We start from the raw sequence: 15829 nt of genomic DNA, 5'->3' as shown, positions 1-15829 counted from the left end.
GCCACCAGCAAGTGTGGGCGGAACGGAGAGGAGCGGGCGGCATTGCTTAGGGTAAGGACAGGGCCTGAGTGCCCTGAGGACAGTTGGAGGGAGCCTTTGTGAGTTACCAACTTAAACTGTGGGATAGCAAGAGAGAGAGAGAAAATTATCCGGCCTGAACACACTGCCGGCCGTTCGCAGAACAAAGGGTCTGAGCAAGTCCAGAGAAGAGCTCGCAGGCTGTGGACCGGCCCAGCCCCGCCAGAGGCAGGAGGCAGGGGGGAGGGGAAAGGGGCAGGCTCGGCCCCAAGGACCGCATCCCCTACCACACTGCAAACAGGCCTCCAGTTTCTAACCAAAGACTTCCTGAGATTCTGGATGGTTGACATCCGCCGGGAGGGTGGCGGCAAGACTCAGGGCGTACGCACCTGACTGGCGCTGGCGGAAGCTGAGGCTGGGACCGCGGAGGGGAGAAGGTGCGCCGCACCCGGGGAGAGTGCGCCCGTCGAGCTCCTGGCTGCCTGAGCCACTCGGGCGGGGAGGGCACGGAACGCAGGTGCAGCCGAGTCCACGCTTTTGTGGAACACCCGAGGGCTGGAACCGCGCGCAGCACAGGGCACGCTCAATATACAGCAGCCGGGAGCCTGAGCAGCGTAGACGGGGAAAGCAGCGCCAGTCCCTCCCCGCAGCGCAATGGAACTAGCAACCTGAATAGGAGTCCACCTCCCCCTGCCTGTGTCAGGGCGGAAAGTAGGCACTGAAGAGACCGGCAAACAGAAGGCAAATAAACAAAGGGAACCGCTTCAGAATGGACTGGTGCAACAGATTAAAATCCCTGTAGAGAACACCGACTACACCAGAAGGGGCCTGTAGATATCGAGAAGTGTAAGCTGGAACGAGGAGCTATCTGAAACTGAACCGAAACCACACTGACTGCAACAGATGCAGAGAAATTCCTATATATATTTTTAGTTTTTTTTTAATTAAAAATTTTTTTTAAATTTTTTCTCTTTTATTTTCGTTTAAAATTCCCTATTACTCCTTAACTTTCATTTTCATAGATTTTTATGATTTTTTTAATTAGGGAAAAAAATATATTTTCTTGTTTTTTTTTTCCTTTTCTCTTCTTTTTTCTAGTTCCATGCACCAGAACACCAACCCAAGCCTCCCTAACCAGGAAACCTTGACAAGCCAATCGTCCAACCCCACCCACTGGGTAAAACCTCCACAGTAAAAAGGAACCACAGACCTCCAGATTACAGAAAGCCCACTCCAGACACAGCAATCTAAACAAGATGAAAAGGCAGAGAAATACCCAACAGGTAAAGGAACATGAAAAATGCCCACCAAGTCAAACAAAATAAGAGGAGATAGGGAATCTACCTGAAAAAGAATTTAGAATAATGATAATAAAAATGATCCAAAATCTTGAAAACAAAATGGAGTTACAGATAAATAGCCTGGAGACAAAGATTGAGAAGATGCAAGAAATGTTTAATAAAGACCTAGAAGAAATACAAAAGAGTCAATTAAAAATGAATAATGTAATAAATGAGATAAAAAACACTCTGGAGGGAACCAAGAGTAGAATAACAGAGACAGAAGATAGGATAAGTGAGGTAGAAGATAAAATGTTGGAAATAAATGAAGCAGAGAGGAAAAAAGAAAAAAGAATCAAAAGAAATGGGGACAACCTCAGGGACCTCTGGGACAATGTGAAATGCCCCAACATTCGAATCATAGGAGTCCCAGAAGAAGAAGACAAAAAGAAAGGCCATGAGAAAATACTCGAGGAGATAATAGCTGAAAACTTCCCTAAAATGGGGAAGGAAATAGCCACCCAAGTCCAAGAAACCCAGAGAGTCCCAAACAGGATAAACCCAAGGCGAAACACCCCAAGACACATATTAATCAAATTAACAAAGATCAAACACAAAGAACAAATATTAAAAGCAACAAGGGAGGAACAACAAATAACACACAAAGGGATTCCCATAAGGATAACAGCTGATCTATCAATAGAAACCCTCCAGGCCAGAAGGGAATGGCAGGACATACTTAAAGTAATGAGAGAGAATAACCTACAACCTAGGTTACTGTACCCAGCAAGGATCTCATTCAGATATGAAGGAAAATTCAAAAGCTTTACAGACAAGCCAAAGCTGAGAGAATTCAGCACCACCAAACCAGCTCTTCAACAAATGCTAAAGGATCTTCTCTAGACAGGAAATGCAGAAAGGTTGTATAAACGTGAACCCAAAACAACAAAGTAAATGGCAATGGGACCATACCTATCAATAATGACCTTAAATGTAAATGGGTTGAATGCCCCAACCAAAAGACAAAGACTGGCTGAATGGATACAAAAACAAGACTCCTATATATGCTGCCTACAAGAGACCCACCTCAAAACAAGAGACACATATAGACTAAAAGTGAAGGGCTGGAAAAAAATATTTCACGCAAACAGAGAACAAAAGAAAGCAGGAGTCGCAATACTCATATCAGATAAAATAGACTTTCAAATAAAGGACGTGAAAAGAGACAAAGAAGGACACTACATAATGATCAAAGGATCAATCCAAGAAGAAGATATAACAATTATAAATATATATGCACCCAACACAGGAGCACCGCAATATGTAAGGCAAACGCTAACGAGAATGAAAGAGGAAATGAATAGTAACACAATAATAGTGGGAGACTTTAATACCCCACTCACAACTATGGATAGATCAACTAAACAGAAAATTAACAAGGAAACACAAACCTTAAATGACACAATGGACCAGCTAGACCTGATTGATATCTATAGGACATTTCACCCCAAAACAATCAACTTCACCTTTTTCTCAAGTGCACACGGAACCTTCTCCAGAATAGGTCACATCCTGGGCCATAAATCTAGTCTTGGAAAATTCAAAAAAATGGAAATCATTCCAGTCATCTTTTCTGACCACAGTGCAGTAAGATTAGAGCTCAATTACAGGAAAAAAATGGTTAAAAATTCAAACATATGGAGACTAAATAACATGCTTCTGAATAACCAACAAATCATAGAAGAAATCAAAAAAGAAATCAAAATATGCATAGAAGTGAATGAAAATGCAAACACAACAACCCCAAACCTATGGGACACTGTAAAAGCAGTGCTAAGGGGAAGGTTCATAGCATTACAGGCTTACCTCAAGAAACAAGAAAAAAGTCAAATGAATAACCTAACTCTACACCTAAAGCAATTAGAGAAGGAAGAAATGAAGAACCCAGGGTTAGTAGAAGGAAAGAAATCTTAAAAATTAGGGCAGAAATAAATGCAAAAGAAACTAAAGAGACCATAGCAAAAATCAACAAAACTAAAAGCTGGTTTTTTGAAAAAATAAAGAAAATTGACAAACCATTAGCAAGACTCGTTAAGAAACAAAGAGAGAAGAACCAAATTAACAAAATTAGAAATGAAAATGGAGAGATCACAACAGACAACACTGAAATATAAAGAATCATAAGACTACTACCAGCAGCTCTATGCCAATAAAATGGACAACTTGGAAGAAATGGACCAATTCTTAGAAAAGTATAACTTTCCAAAACTGAACCAGGAAGAACTAGAAGATGTTAACAGAGCCATCACAAGCAAGGAAATCGAAACTGTAATCAGAAATCTTCCAGCAAACAAAAGCGCAGGACCAGATGGCTTCACAGCTGAATTCTACCAAAAATTTAGAGAAGAGCTAACACCAATCTTACTCAAACTCTTCCAGAGAATTGCAGAGGAAGGTAAACTTCTGAACTCATTCTATGAGGCCACCATCACCCTAATTCCAAAACCAGACAAAGATGCCACAAACAAAGAAAACTACAGGCCAATATCACTGATGAACATAGATTCAAAAATGCTTAACAAAATTCTAGCAAACAGAATCCAACAACATTTTAAAAAAATCATACACCATGACCAAGTGGGCTTTATCCCAGGAATGCAAGGATTCTTTAATATCCGCAAATCAATCAATGTAATACACCACATTAACAAATTGAAAGATAAAAACCATATGATTATCTCAATAGATGCGGAGATAGCCTTTGACAAAATTCAACACCCATTTATGATTAAAACTCTCCAGAAAGCAGGAATAGAAGGAACATACCTCAACATAATAAAAGCTATATATGACAAACCCACAGCAAGCATTACCCTCAGTGGTGAAAAATTGAAAGCATTTCCCCTGAAATCAGGAACAAGCCAAGAGTGCCCACTGTCACCACTACTATTCAACATAGTTTTGGAAGTTTTGGCCACAACAATCAGAGCAGAAAAAGAAGTAAAAGGAATCCAGATAGGAAAAGAAGAAGTGAAACTCTCGCTGTTTGCAGATGACCTGATCCTCTACATAGAAAACCCTAAAGACTCTACCAGAAAATTACTAGAGCTAATCAATGAATATAGTAAAGTTGCAGGATATAAAGTTAACACACAGAAATCCCTTGCATTCCTATACACTAACAATGAGAAAACAGAAAGAGAAATTAAGGAAACAATAGCATTCACCATTGCAACAAAAAGAATAAAATACTTAGGAATATATCTACCTACAGAAACAAAAGACCTATACATAGAAAACTATAAAACACTGATGAAGGAAATCAAAGAGGATACAAACAGATGGAGAAACATACCGTGTTCATGGATTGGAAGAATCAATATTGTCAAAGTGGCTATACTACCCAAAGCAATCTATAGATTCAATGCAATCCCTATCAAGCTACCAATGGTATTTTTCACAGAAGTAGAACAAATAATTTCACAATTTGTATGGAAATACAATAAACCTCGAATAGCCAAAGTAATCTTGAGAAAGAAGAATGGAACTGGAAGAATCAAGCTGCCTGACTTCAGACTCTACTATAAAGCTACAGTCATCAAGACAGTATGGTACTGGCACAAAGACAGAAATATAGATCAATGGAACAGAATAGAAAGCCCAGAGATAAATCCACAAACCTATGGACTCCTTATCTTCGACAAAGGAGGCAAGAATATACAATGGAAAAAAGACAACCTCTTTAACAAGTGGTGCTGGGAAAACTGGTGAACCACTTGTAAAAGAATGAAACTAGAATACTTTCTAACACCTTACACAAAAATGAACTCAAAATGGATTAAAGATCTAAATGTAAGACCAGAAACTATAAAACTCCTAGAGGAGAACATATGAAAACACTCTGTGACATGAATCACAGCAGGATCCTCTATGACCCACCTCCCAGAATATTGGAAATAAAAGCAAAAATAAACAAATGGGACCTAATGAAACTTAAAAGCTTTTGCACATCAAAGGAAACTATAAGCAAGGTGAAAAGATAGCCCCCAGATTCGGAGAAAATAATAGCAAATGAAGCAACAGACAAAAGATTAATCTCAAAAATATCCAAGCAACTCCTGCAGCTCAATTCCAGAAAAATAAATGACCCAATCAAAAAATGGGCCAAAGAACTAAACAGACATTTCTCCAAAGAAGACATACAGATGGCTAACAAACACATGAAAAGATGTTCAACATCACTCATCATCAGATAAATGCAAATCAAAACCACAATGAGGTACCATTACATGCCAGTCAGGATGGATGCTATCCAAAAGTCTACAAGCAATAAATGCTGGAGAGAGTGTGGAGAAAAGGGAACCCTCTTTCACTGTTGGTGGGAATGCAAACTAGTACAGCCACTATGGAGAAGAATGTGGAGATTTCTTAAAAAACTGGAAATAGAACTGCCATATGACCCAGCAATCCCACTTCTGGGCATACACACCGAGGAAACCAGATCTGAAAGAGACACGTGCACCCCAGTGTTCATTGCAGCACTGTTTATAATAGCCAGAACATGGAAGCAACCTAGATGCCCATCAGCAGATGAATGGATAAGGAAGCTGTGGTACATATACACCATGGAATATTACTCAGCCGTTAAAAAGAATTCATTTGAATCAGTTCTAATGAGATGGATGAAACTGGAGCCCATTATAGAGAGTGAAGTAAGCCAGAAAGATAAAGAACATTACAGCATACTAACACATATATATGGAATTTAGAAAAATGGTAATGATAACCCTATATGCAAAACAGAAAAGGAGACACAGAAGTACAGAACAGACTTTTGGACTCTGTGGGAGAAGGTGAGGGTGGGATGTTTCGAAAGAATAGCATGTATATTATCTATAGTGAAACAGATCACCAGCCCAGGTTGGATGCATGAGACAAGTTGCTCAGGCCTGGTGCACTGGGAAGACCCAGAGGAATCGGGTGGAGAGGGAGGTGGGAGGGGGGATCGGGATGGGGAATACGTGTAACTCCACGGCTGATTCATGTCAATGTATGACAAAACCCACTGCAATGTTGTGAAGTAATTAGCCTCCAAGAAAAAAAAAAAAGAAAGAAAAAAGATGTCCATGTCCCCCACCCTCGTTGCTTTCCATGGCCGAGGACTTGCAGCAGACAGGGTCAAGTTAAGGTCCTCAAGGCAGGGAGGTTTTCCTGGGTAAACCCAGTACAATCACAGCATCCTTAAAAAGATGAAGGGAGGAAGATCAGAACAGGAAAAACGGGGATATGATGAGGAAAACAGAGCTTGAGGAGATACAGGCCCCAGGCCAAGGAGTGCGGAATTGAGGCCAGCTCTCCAGTCTCTGGCCTGAGCAGTTGCGGGGCAGGGCTTTTGCTGAGATTTGGAAGATGGGTGGGTGCTGGTGCCACAAGTTGTGTGTGGGCCGTGTCAGGTTGGAGTTGCTATGAGATGTCTCTGTGCCCATGGCTGGGGGCTGGCAGAGACCCCATCTGCAGTGGGAGAGAAATCGGGTCTGGAGCAGCTACAGATGGTCGGGTCGTGTGGCTGGCGCTCAGACTGGGAGGCTGGAATGTGGAGGAGACCAGGGAGGAGAAGTGACCCAGGACAGCCCCACAGATCTTCCCTCTTTTCTCTGTCTGGTGAGCTTGTCATCCGGGATTGAGCCCAAACAGACTCCTCTGGGGAGCCATCTCTGGTCTCCACCCTGCACCTCCTGCATCCGTGGTCATCTTCCACTACATCATCACCTGGGGTTGGTCCCAGGGCTGGGGACCAGTTCCCACAGCGGGGCTCAAATCACAGCTTCCTTCCCTTCCTGGAGAAGAGCTTTCCACCTGCCCTGTCTCCATCCTCCCTGCTCCCCAGGGCCCAGTCATGCATGGCACATGGCTCTCTCCTCTGTGGGCTGACACAGAGCAGGGTGATGGTTATGACTGCAGGCAGGCTCTATGGTTTAGAGAATGTCAGTCACGTCACATTGTCATTGTGTGACTGTACACGTGACACTTCACCTCTCTGAGCCTCAGTCTCATTATCTGTACAATGGGAACACTAGTGTCTGCCTCTCAGGGTTGTTTTCAGGCCTGAATTAAAAGAAAAAAAATCATAACATGGCCAAAACAGTAGGTAAGACTGAAACTAAGCGTATATGGATCCTTGCTGATGCTCTGTTCTGCTCCACTGAGTAGTCAGCTTGCCACTTTCGTTCCTTATTAGTCACTTGGCTAGGGGCTTTGCAGGTTCTCACCCTGCTGGATCCACTCCCCCTGCCCCTCCCCTGATCTCTGCCCTGTGTCAAGGCGACTGACCCTGGGCTTTCTGGCTTGAGCTTCAGATATTTGGCTGGTAGGGTCTGCAGCGGGTGTCTTGAGGATAGGATGAGAGAAGTCAGGAACCTCTTCCCCACTGCTCTCTGCTCTGGCTCCTATTTCCTCCTGTGGCTGCATCTCTCCATCCTGCTGGCCTCTGTTAGTCCCATCAGTCCCTCACTGGGTTCTGGAAACACCCTCCTCTCTTGGGGGGGTCCTGGGGTGGCCTGCTTCCTGTCTCTGCAGGCTTCAACATCCCATTTGTCCCCATGATTAAGCTCACAGCTCTATGTTTCCTTCATAAAATCTCTTCTTTGGAATGCCAGGGGTAACTGATGTTTCCAGCTGGGACTCCATCTGATACAGTGAAGAGGACGCGGTTTTCTCTTTGTTGCAGCCTCTTGGATAGGGTAGTTGTCCTGGGGCTAACAGTAGGCAGCAGCCAAACAGACAAATAACCACACTGGCCTTCAGTACAACAGAGGCTGCTAGTCATAGGCTAGTCACGTGGCTCACGGGAGACATCATCCTCTCAGTGGCTTTGGCCGACCCCCAACCCTGGAATGTTCTCTGAATGTGCAGAAAAGCCCCTTGGATCCTATTGTGTGTCTAGAAGAGGAATCTCTGCTGTGAGCCCTGGAGAGAAATCCCTTGGCACCCAGGACTGGCGCTTGCTCCTGTAGAGTCACCTCATGTCACTGGGGTGTCCCTTGCTGGGCTCTGCATGCTCAGCTCTCTGAGCAGTGAGTGAGGGGCCAGGACCCTGGAGGTGGGGCCCTTGGGAGAGGAGGACTGTGTGCTCCATCTCACTCCCCTGCTGGACCCTGGTGTGCTTGCCCAGGTCTGCCCTTTTTGCTGGGGGCATCATTCCTGAAAGCCTCCTCAGTGGCATACTGAAACTTCGTCTCACTTAAACCTTGCAAATTGTGAGAGAGTTGTCAGTAATCCTGTTTTGCAGATGAAGCTCAGAGAGGTAGAGGGAGTCCTCCTGGGTCACACAGCAGCAAGTGTTGGAGCCAAGATTCGATCTTAGGCTACCTTTCACCTCAAGTAGTGTTTTCCCCTCATGGCACTCTGTCTCTATCATGTAATAATAATCATCATTATAATAGTGGTAATAATAATAGTAATAATAAGAAGCTGTTCTCCATGCCAGCTTTCATAGATTCTATCTCATGTAGTCATTACACTATCCCCAGCATGTAGGAATTATTACCCCTACTTCACAGAGGAAGAAAGTGAGGCTCAGATAACAACTTGTAAGTCGTACATCTGGAACCCTCATGCAGATGTGTCTTTTTTCCTAAATCCTGATCTTCTCTTACTCCCAATCTCAGAGGGACCTGAGGGACTTTTCCTTCTGAAAAGCCCCATGTATTTCTGTCTTTTGCCTTTTCGGTTAGAAATTTACCTAAATGGGTGCCGAGGGGAAGAGTTTGTCATGAAATTGTTCCTCCTCCTCCTACAGTTGGAGAGGAAGTCAGCTGGCAGGATTTGTTGGACCCACAGCTGGAAACAGAATTGCCCTTGGTTGTACCTCTGGAGGTGCGGTCAGCGCACAGCTGGGGTCAGGCTTATTTTAGCCCTTTCCTCTCCTGTAAGCAGAAGTCATGTCTCTTGGTGTTTCTCACAAGTTTTCGGAGAGATCAGGCTGCTGATAGTTAGGTTTGGGTTCCACAGATATGCAGAGGGACTGAGGAGTTTGGAAGTGATGTCTGTGCTGGGAAATGCCCACCAAGCAGCCTGGGATCTTGCCTGACGACAGCCTTGGGGATGGGGGATTTGCTCAGCTACTCAGAGGTGCCTGCTGGGCACCCAGAGGCCAGATTCCAGCCTTGTCCCTGTTATCTAGGATCTGTGACGATGCTCCCTCCCTGGAGCTGTGACAGAGGCTTTAGGGGCAGCTTCTAGTGGACTGATGGGCGAAGGCAGGTCCTCTTGCCCTCGGTCAGTCTGGGAAGGTCCAGGGGGCCCCCTGGTAGCGGGTATGTGGAGCCCAGGAGAAGGGGTAGGGGAACCCTGGAGCATGTGGGGGCCAGCTGGGCTCAGGCATGCTTGGATGGGAGGTCACGGCCTTGGAGAATTCCCGGGTCTGGGTCTGTGTCCACAGTTTGTGGGACCACTGAGCTTAGAACTTGGATGCCTAGGCCTGAGGACAGCAGTGTGGCTCTGAAGGCTGAGCTGAGTTGGTGGAGGTTGGGCTCAGGGGGGTGGCTGTGTGCCTCTGCTCCTCTCCAATTCCCGATCTGGGCCTGGAGGGTGCTTGGTGAGCCTCCAAGAGTAGCCCCAGCCTGGAGGACAGTGACGCCCATCAGGCTTAGTCACAGTCTCCCGCCTTTGCCCTTGATGTTCTCTCACCTCTGCCTGGATTTGGGTCACATGTCACCACCTCTCTGAAGCCCTCTGTAGAGCCCAGGGGTTATACAGTCATTCAGCAAACATTTATCAAGCATCTACTACATGCCAGGAACTGCCCTACCCGTGGACAGCAAACACAGGCTGCACCCTTGTGTAGAGACACTGACCATTTGATGAGAAACAGTTTCAGGTTGTGATGTATGGTGTGATGGAGGAGAGGAAGCTGTGAGAGGGTGGGGGTGGGGGCCCCTGATTCCTCAGAGGGTCTCAGCCCAGGAGTGACCCCGCCTCTCTCTGACCCGCTGTGGGACAGCAGGCAGAGCTCCTTTTGGTCCCTTTCTCTTTGTGGCCTCCATCTGTCACTAGGATTTGGCCTTGAAGGGGCTGTGAAGTCTGCTCAACTCTGCGCTCTTTATAAGGGGGGATATAGGAGGAGATGGGGCAGGTAGAGGCTGTGCTTTTTGTAGCTGAATGGACCCTAGGCAGCCTGGACCAGCTGGGAACTGCTCGGCAGACAGCCTGGCAAAGGCCTGGGCTAGTTCTGCCCTGACCTGTTCAAGCCTTAGGTTTCAAGGGTTGAGTCTGGGTTTGGGGGGTTAATGAGCAGACTGCAGGGCCCTTGGGTGTGGGCTAGAGGAAGACTCCAGGTCAGGGATAACACACATGACATCCTCAGGCCACATGGACACAGACATGTGCTGCCTATGCAAGCACACACCTGTGTCCCCTGAAGAGCCTTCTCTCTGTGGGGCTGGCCCCTCTCCTGTCCTCACACCTGCCATGAGCTGGGGCAAGACCTGGCGGCAGAGCCCAGCCCCAGGCAAAGCCTCGGAGGATGCACTGGACACTGTATCCCAGCCCAGCCTCCTGCAGGCTCTGGGCTCCGGCCCAGGGACCCTGGGTCAAGAGTGAGGGGCTGGGAGGTGGGAGGAGAGGCCCAGAGCCTGCAGGAGGTGTGCCTGCGGGTGGTGGGGGGGCACTGTAGCCCCTGTCCCTGTGTGGCCCTGGTCCACCCTCCCTGGCGCCCTCTCACCACCTCAAGCCTCAGTCTAGGGCAGAATTTGGAGTGAGTGATCCCCAAACTCATTCAGGGATTCCCAAATTGTCTCCTTGAGCCCCAGCATTTGTGGCTGGGCCTTAGCACTCACCCACACTGGGAGGATGAAGGGTGAGGCCCCGAGAGCCACAGGGATGGGAGGTGTTGGGGGTGGGGCTGGGCAGCTGTGAGCTGGCCCCTTGGGGCTTTATCCTGAACTGGGCCTCTGTTTGGCCCCATGACCTGCTCCTGAGGGTCCCAGACCTGATCCCCTCTCCTCGGGATTCTGCCAACAGCCCGCCTGTCTCGGCCCCCCTCAGAGCTGCCCACGCCGCTCCCCTGTTGACTGCTCCTCCCTGGCTCCCCACTCCCTGCAGGACGAGGCCCCATTCCTGAACATCCCTGCCCACCCTCTGGCTCTCCTCTCCTTCACCTCCCTGCCCCTCCCGACCGAGAGGAGAACTGGATGTTTCTGGAGTACACAGTGCTCTTCCTCTCTTTAACAGGCTTTTTGCTCAGGCTGTTCCCTCTGCCTGGAATGCCTTTCCTTGCTGTGGCCCCAGGGTGAACGCTCTGCTTCTTTTCAAGCCCCAGTTCGTATCCTCCACGATGTCTTCTGACAGACTCCCAAGTGTCTCTGACCAGGCGGGTCCTGGGCCAGTGTCCCCTTTATCCCAGCATCCAGATGTGTGAACTCGAGGCCCAGAGGACCTTGAGGAGTCAGTGACCCCACCACTGACTGTCAGCCCGCCTTGGTCTCCTGCTCTGATCTTTCACTCCTTCACTCCTCACTCACAGAGTTTCAAACAAATCTGCACATCTGCAGACAACACCTTGGGTGCTCAGAGCAGGTACAAATAGTTGAAACAACTCAGAGACTAACTCCTCCCTGTCCCCAAATAGCATCTCTGATAGCCCATTGCTTTGTCAGACACACAACCCTTTGAGGGCAATCAGATTATCTTTCTTATGGGTCCCTGATGAACATACACCCGTGTGCAGGGCACCTCTGAAAGCAGGACTGACAAAACAGAAGTCCTGGGTTGCCACTCAGCCTTTTTCATACTCATGGCAGACATCACTGATAAATCACAGTGTTCATTCCTACTGAACTCGAACTCAGCTCCTGAATCCTCAGTACAATCTTTGAGCTTCTGCTGCTGCTGCTAAGTCGCTTCAGTCGTGTCCGACTCTGTGCGACCCTATAGACAGCAGCCCACCAGTCTCCGCCGTCCCTGGGATTCTCCAGGCAAGAACACTGGAGTGGGTTGACATTTCCTTCTCCAGTGCATGAAAGTGAAAAGTGAAAGTGAAGTCACTCAGTCGTGTCAGGCTCCTAGCGACCCCATGGACTGCAGTCTACAAGGCTCCTCCATCCATGGGATTTTCCAGGCAAGAGTACTGGAGTGGGGTGCCATTGCCTTCTCCGACAATATTTGAGCTAGAGACTACCAATTCACCAGAACTAGTTTGTGATTTGAAACAAATATATGCTACGGTCTCTGGGTCACCCCGATATATCCTAAAGGGGCAGCTCCAAGCTTCAAGGAGAGAAAACCCACCCTTGGGAGAGCCTTTCCCAGCCTCCTCTGGGATTTCTGACTTTGCCTGGGGCTCTGAGGCAGTCAGTGGGGGCAACAAGTATTGCACACATACCTCTTTGCTCATGGGCTGTGTAGCCTTAGGCCCGTTCCTTGCCTTCTCTGAACTCTAGCTTCCTCGTCTCTAATGGAGAGTTGATGAGATCATGGGTGCCAAGCTCAGCACACAGTAGGTGCTTAGTAAGAGTGTGGGTATTCCAGCTCTCACCTTACCCACTCAGCCTGGCCTGGCAGCTCTGGGTGTGACCTCATTTCCTGGTTCTGCCATGGGCACTCACGCCTGACCTCATTTCCTGGTTCTGCCCTGGGCTCATCTCCTGCTCCTTCTCCCTGTGCAAGGAAATCTCATTCATGGCCTTCCTGGCCCAGCTCCATGGGCCCTACTGTCCCCTCCTCCCAGTGTCTGCACCTGCCAGAATTTGACCTTTATGCTGTGGCGCACAGTCTAGTGGTCCTCATGTGAGTTTAGGGACCATGCAGTCCATTCCCTGCCCTAGAGAAATGAGAAGACCGAAGCTCAGAGAGCACACCCAAGACCTTCCAGCACCTTCTGGGGCTCCTGCTCTTCCTCCAGGAACCCTTCTGTGATTTCTTCACCCAACATCGTCTGGGAGCTGGATTAGGATGGGCTTGCCAGGATCTCTCCAGCAAGAAGCTAGTTACTCAGGGCTGCAGTTGTCTCCTAGAACATTCCTCTTCCAGGATTGCTGGGCTCCTGGCTCAGTCTGGTGCCTGATTCTGTGGGTTTGAACTAGACAGTTCAAACCCCAGCCCCGGGTTCTCCCCCTCCAGGCTTCCCTATGGAGTGTGGCAGAGCAGTGGGGTCAGAAGGGGCTGGCCTCATTCATATCCTGCTTTCACTTCATAGTAACTGTGTGACCTTGGACTGGCTGCTGAGTTTCTCTCGGCCTCTGTGGTTCTGTCTCTCAACTGGGAATTCTTTTAGTAGCTTCACAGATGCCATGGAGGTGCAGAGGATGGAGGTAGCAGGGATGGATTCCATGGGCAAGGGGGCTCAAAGATTTTTTTCCCTGAGCTAGTGGCCATTGTGTCCATTGTGTATCCTCAGGGTAGCGGCAGGGCTGTGAGTCATCCAGCTTGGGGAGAAGAAAAGCATTGGCCACTCCGGCTTCCTGCCCCATGTCCGGCCCTTGTTCAGCAGCACAATCGCTCAGGTCCAGGCTGGGGGGCGGGCGACTTAACCCTTGCCAGGCCGGTGGGCGCCTCGCCTACTCCTTCACCACGGTAAGCCAGAATTAGCGGGGCTGCCTGGGGGCACAGCAGCTCCTGGTCCCCTTGATCTCCTGCTGCCCTCCAGGCTGGGACCCACACGTGGCTGGACTCAGGTCAGTCGGGAGGGTCCCACTGCTCCCCACTGCCTGAAGATGGACCAGGGCTCTCCGTCCTGGCACTTACCCTGGTCTTCAGCGTCATTTGCCCTCCCGCCACTCCCTGCTCTTAAAACCTTCTGGCCACATTGGCTTCTCCAGGTCCGTCAAGCTGCCCAGGCTCCCTGCCTCCCCTGGAATGCCCTTCATCTCCTGTCAAGATCCTATCTGCCCCCTACCCACGGCAGAAATGTCCACGGGGTGGGGGGTGGGGAACAGACACCGTGCTTGGCATGGAGTCGCTGCCCAGAGTGCCCACTGGAGGACGGGCTGACGCATCCCTCACCTGCTGGGGATTGACCAACCGCAGGGCTTATAACCTTAATGACATTCCAGCCCTGGTTAGTTCCAGGTGGGAGGTAAATTCCGCTGTGATTTCTTAAAGCTCCTCTCCTACGATCCATTCCCAGTGCCAGTGTATACATCACCTCCCTTGACTCACGAAAAGACCCTTTCTTCCGGTTTACAAATGAGGAGGCTGGCATGTGAGAAGCTGTGTGGTTTTGGGAAGAACCTGGGCTTTGGGGAATGGGATCTTGCTTCACATCTCAGTTGCCTTGACTGAGAAATGGAGAAGGGCTGTGTCTAACTCATCAGCTTGCTGATGTGATATACAGTAATGGGCCCCAGTGCCTCAGAGCCTTCTGTGGCCCTCATCTCCAGCCCTCCCAATAAATTCTCACAAAAGAACCACCACCTCCACTATTCCAACACGCAAACTGAGTTTGGGAGACGCTGAGTAACTTAACCAAAATCACAGAAGCAGGTGGTCGAGCTGGGACTTGTACCCAGGAAGATGGTCTCCAAGCCAGGCTCTCACCCTAGACTGCCTGCCTTCAAGTCTTTTGGGAGAATGTCTCTAAAATATGAGGGCTTCCAGGTCTCTTGGCAACCGATCTATGGGTATCAGGGTGTTGGGGGGAGAATCCACAGCCCACATGGTCTCGTGAGGGAGGAGAGAGGTTTCCACAGTCAGGGCCTCGAGTACCCAGAGCCGAGCCTTCCCCTTTCAGAGCTCCTCACCCACTCCCAGCACAGAGCCTTCGGGAGAGGGGATGATGTCAGCCTGGACAAGTCCTCTCTCATGGGAGTAGGGGCACTGCCCGGGTGCCAGTCTGCCGCCCCTGGTGTGCTGGGAGACTCGGGTGGAATCCTGTCCTCTTCGCGTCTGAGCTCGGCACCCACGGATGCCTGTGGGCCCTCGAGTCTGGGAGTCTACCCATGGGAGAGCCGAGCTTCCCCCTGCCCGAGGACATCCGCCTGTACCCACCGCGCCACCACCAGGCACCCCTTCCCCGCCCCGCACCGACTAGGAGACGCAGGCCACCTCAGTTGCGGCTCTTCCTGGGGGAGTCGATGATGACCATTCTACAGAGGGGGAGGCCGAGGCCCCTCACTCACCGTGTCCGTGGGCTCAGAGTGTGTCTGTTCCGTCTGGCTGGCTGGCTGGCGCTGAGCGTGCCGTGGAGCGGCGCGGAGCTCGGCCGACAGCCTCTGGAGGGGAGCCCCACCCAGCGGCGAGGGAGGCCTGGCCGCCGCCCCTGCAGGTTTTCCAACTGGCCCCAGCCCACGGCCCCCCCCAACCCCCCAGGAGGGTTTCCTGTTATTGTTCGTTTGTGAGGACCGAGCTGGCTGAAGGGAGGCAGGCTGCCCCCATGGAAGCCTAGTCTCAGATTTGGCCTCGGATATGTAACTCGGACTCCAACCCTAGGCCTCAGCTCTGGGGCTTTGAGCTTAGCACCCGCCAAGGGCCTTCGTTCATGCTCCTTGTAACCCCGAGGGCAGGTGCCATCACCCACCTTTTATAGCTCAGGACAC

At 49.3% G+C, this 15829-nt stretch overlaps 1 protein-coding gene across 2 annotated transcripts in view; it reads right to left on the bottom strand.

The window, feature by feature from the left end:
* CDH5 (cadherin 5) overlaps positions 1-15544 on the bottom strand; it is a 42904-nt gene extending 27360 nt beyond the window's left edge. For both annotated transcript variants that reach the window (XM_065925453.1, XM_065925454.1), the window contains exon 1: positions 15413-15544. The gene's annotated coding sequence lies outside the window, so the exon portion shown is untranslated. The remainder of the gene's footprint in view (positions 1-15412) is intronic.
* Between the last annotated feature and the right edge of the window lie 285 nt (positions 15545-15829).

Source organism: Muntiacus reevesi, chromosome 2 (genome assembly GCF_963930625.1).
Source record: "Muntiacus reevesi chromosome 2, mMunRee1.1, whole genome shotgun sequence".
NCBI lineage: Eukaryota > Metazoa > Chordata > Mammalia > Artiodactyla > Cervidae > Muntiacus > Muntiacus reevesi.
The sequence above is the reverse complement of the archived record's forward strand: the minus strand, read 5'-3'. Positions and strand labels throughout refer to the sequence as shown.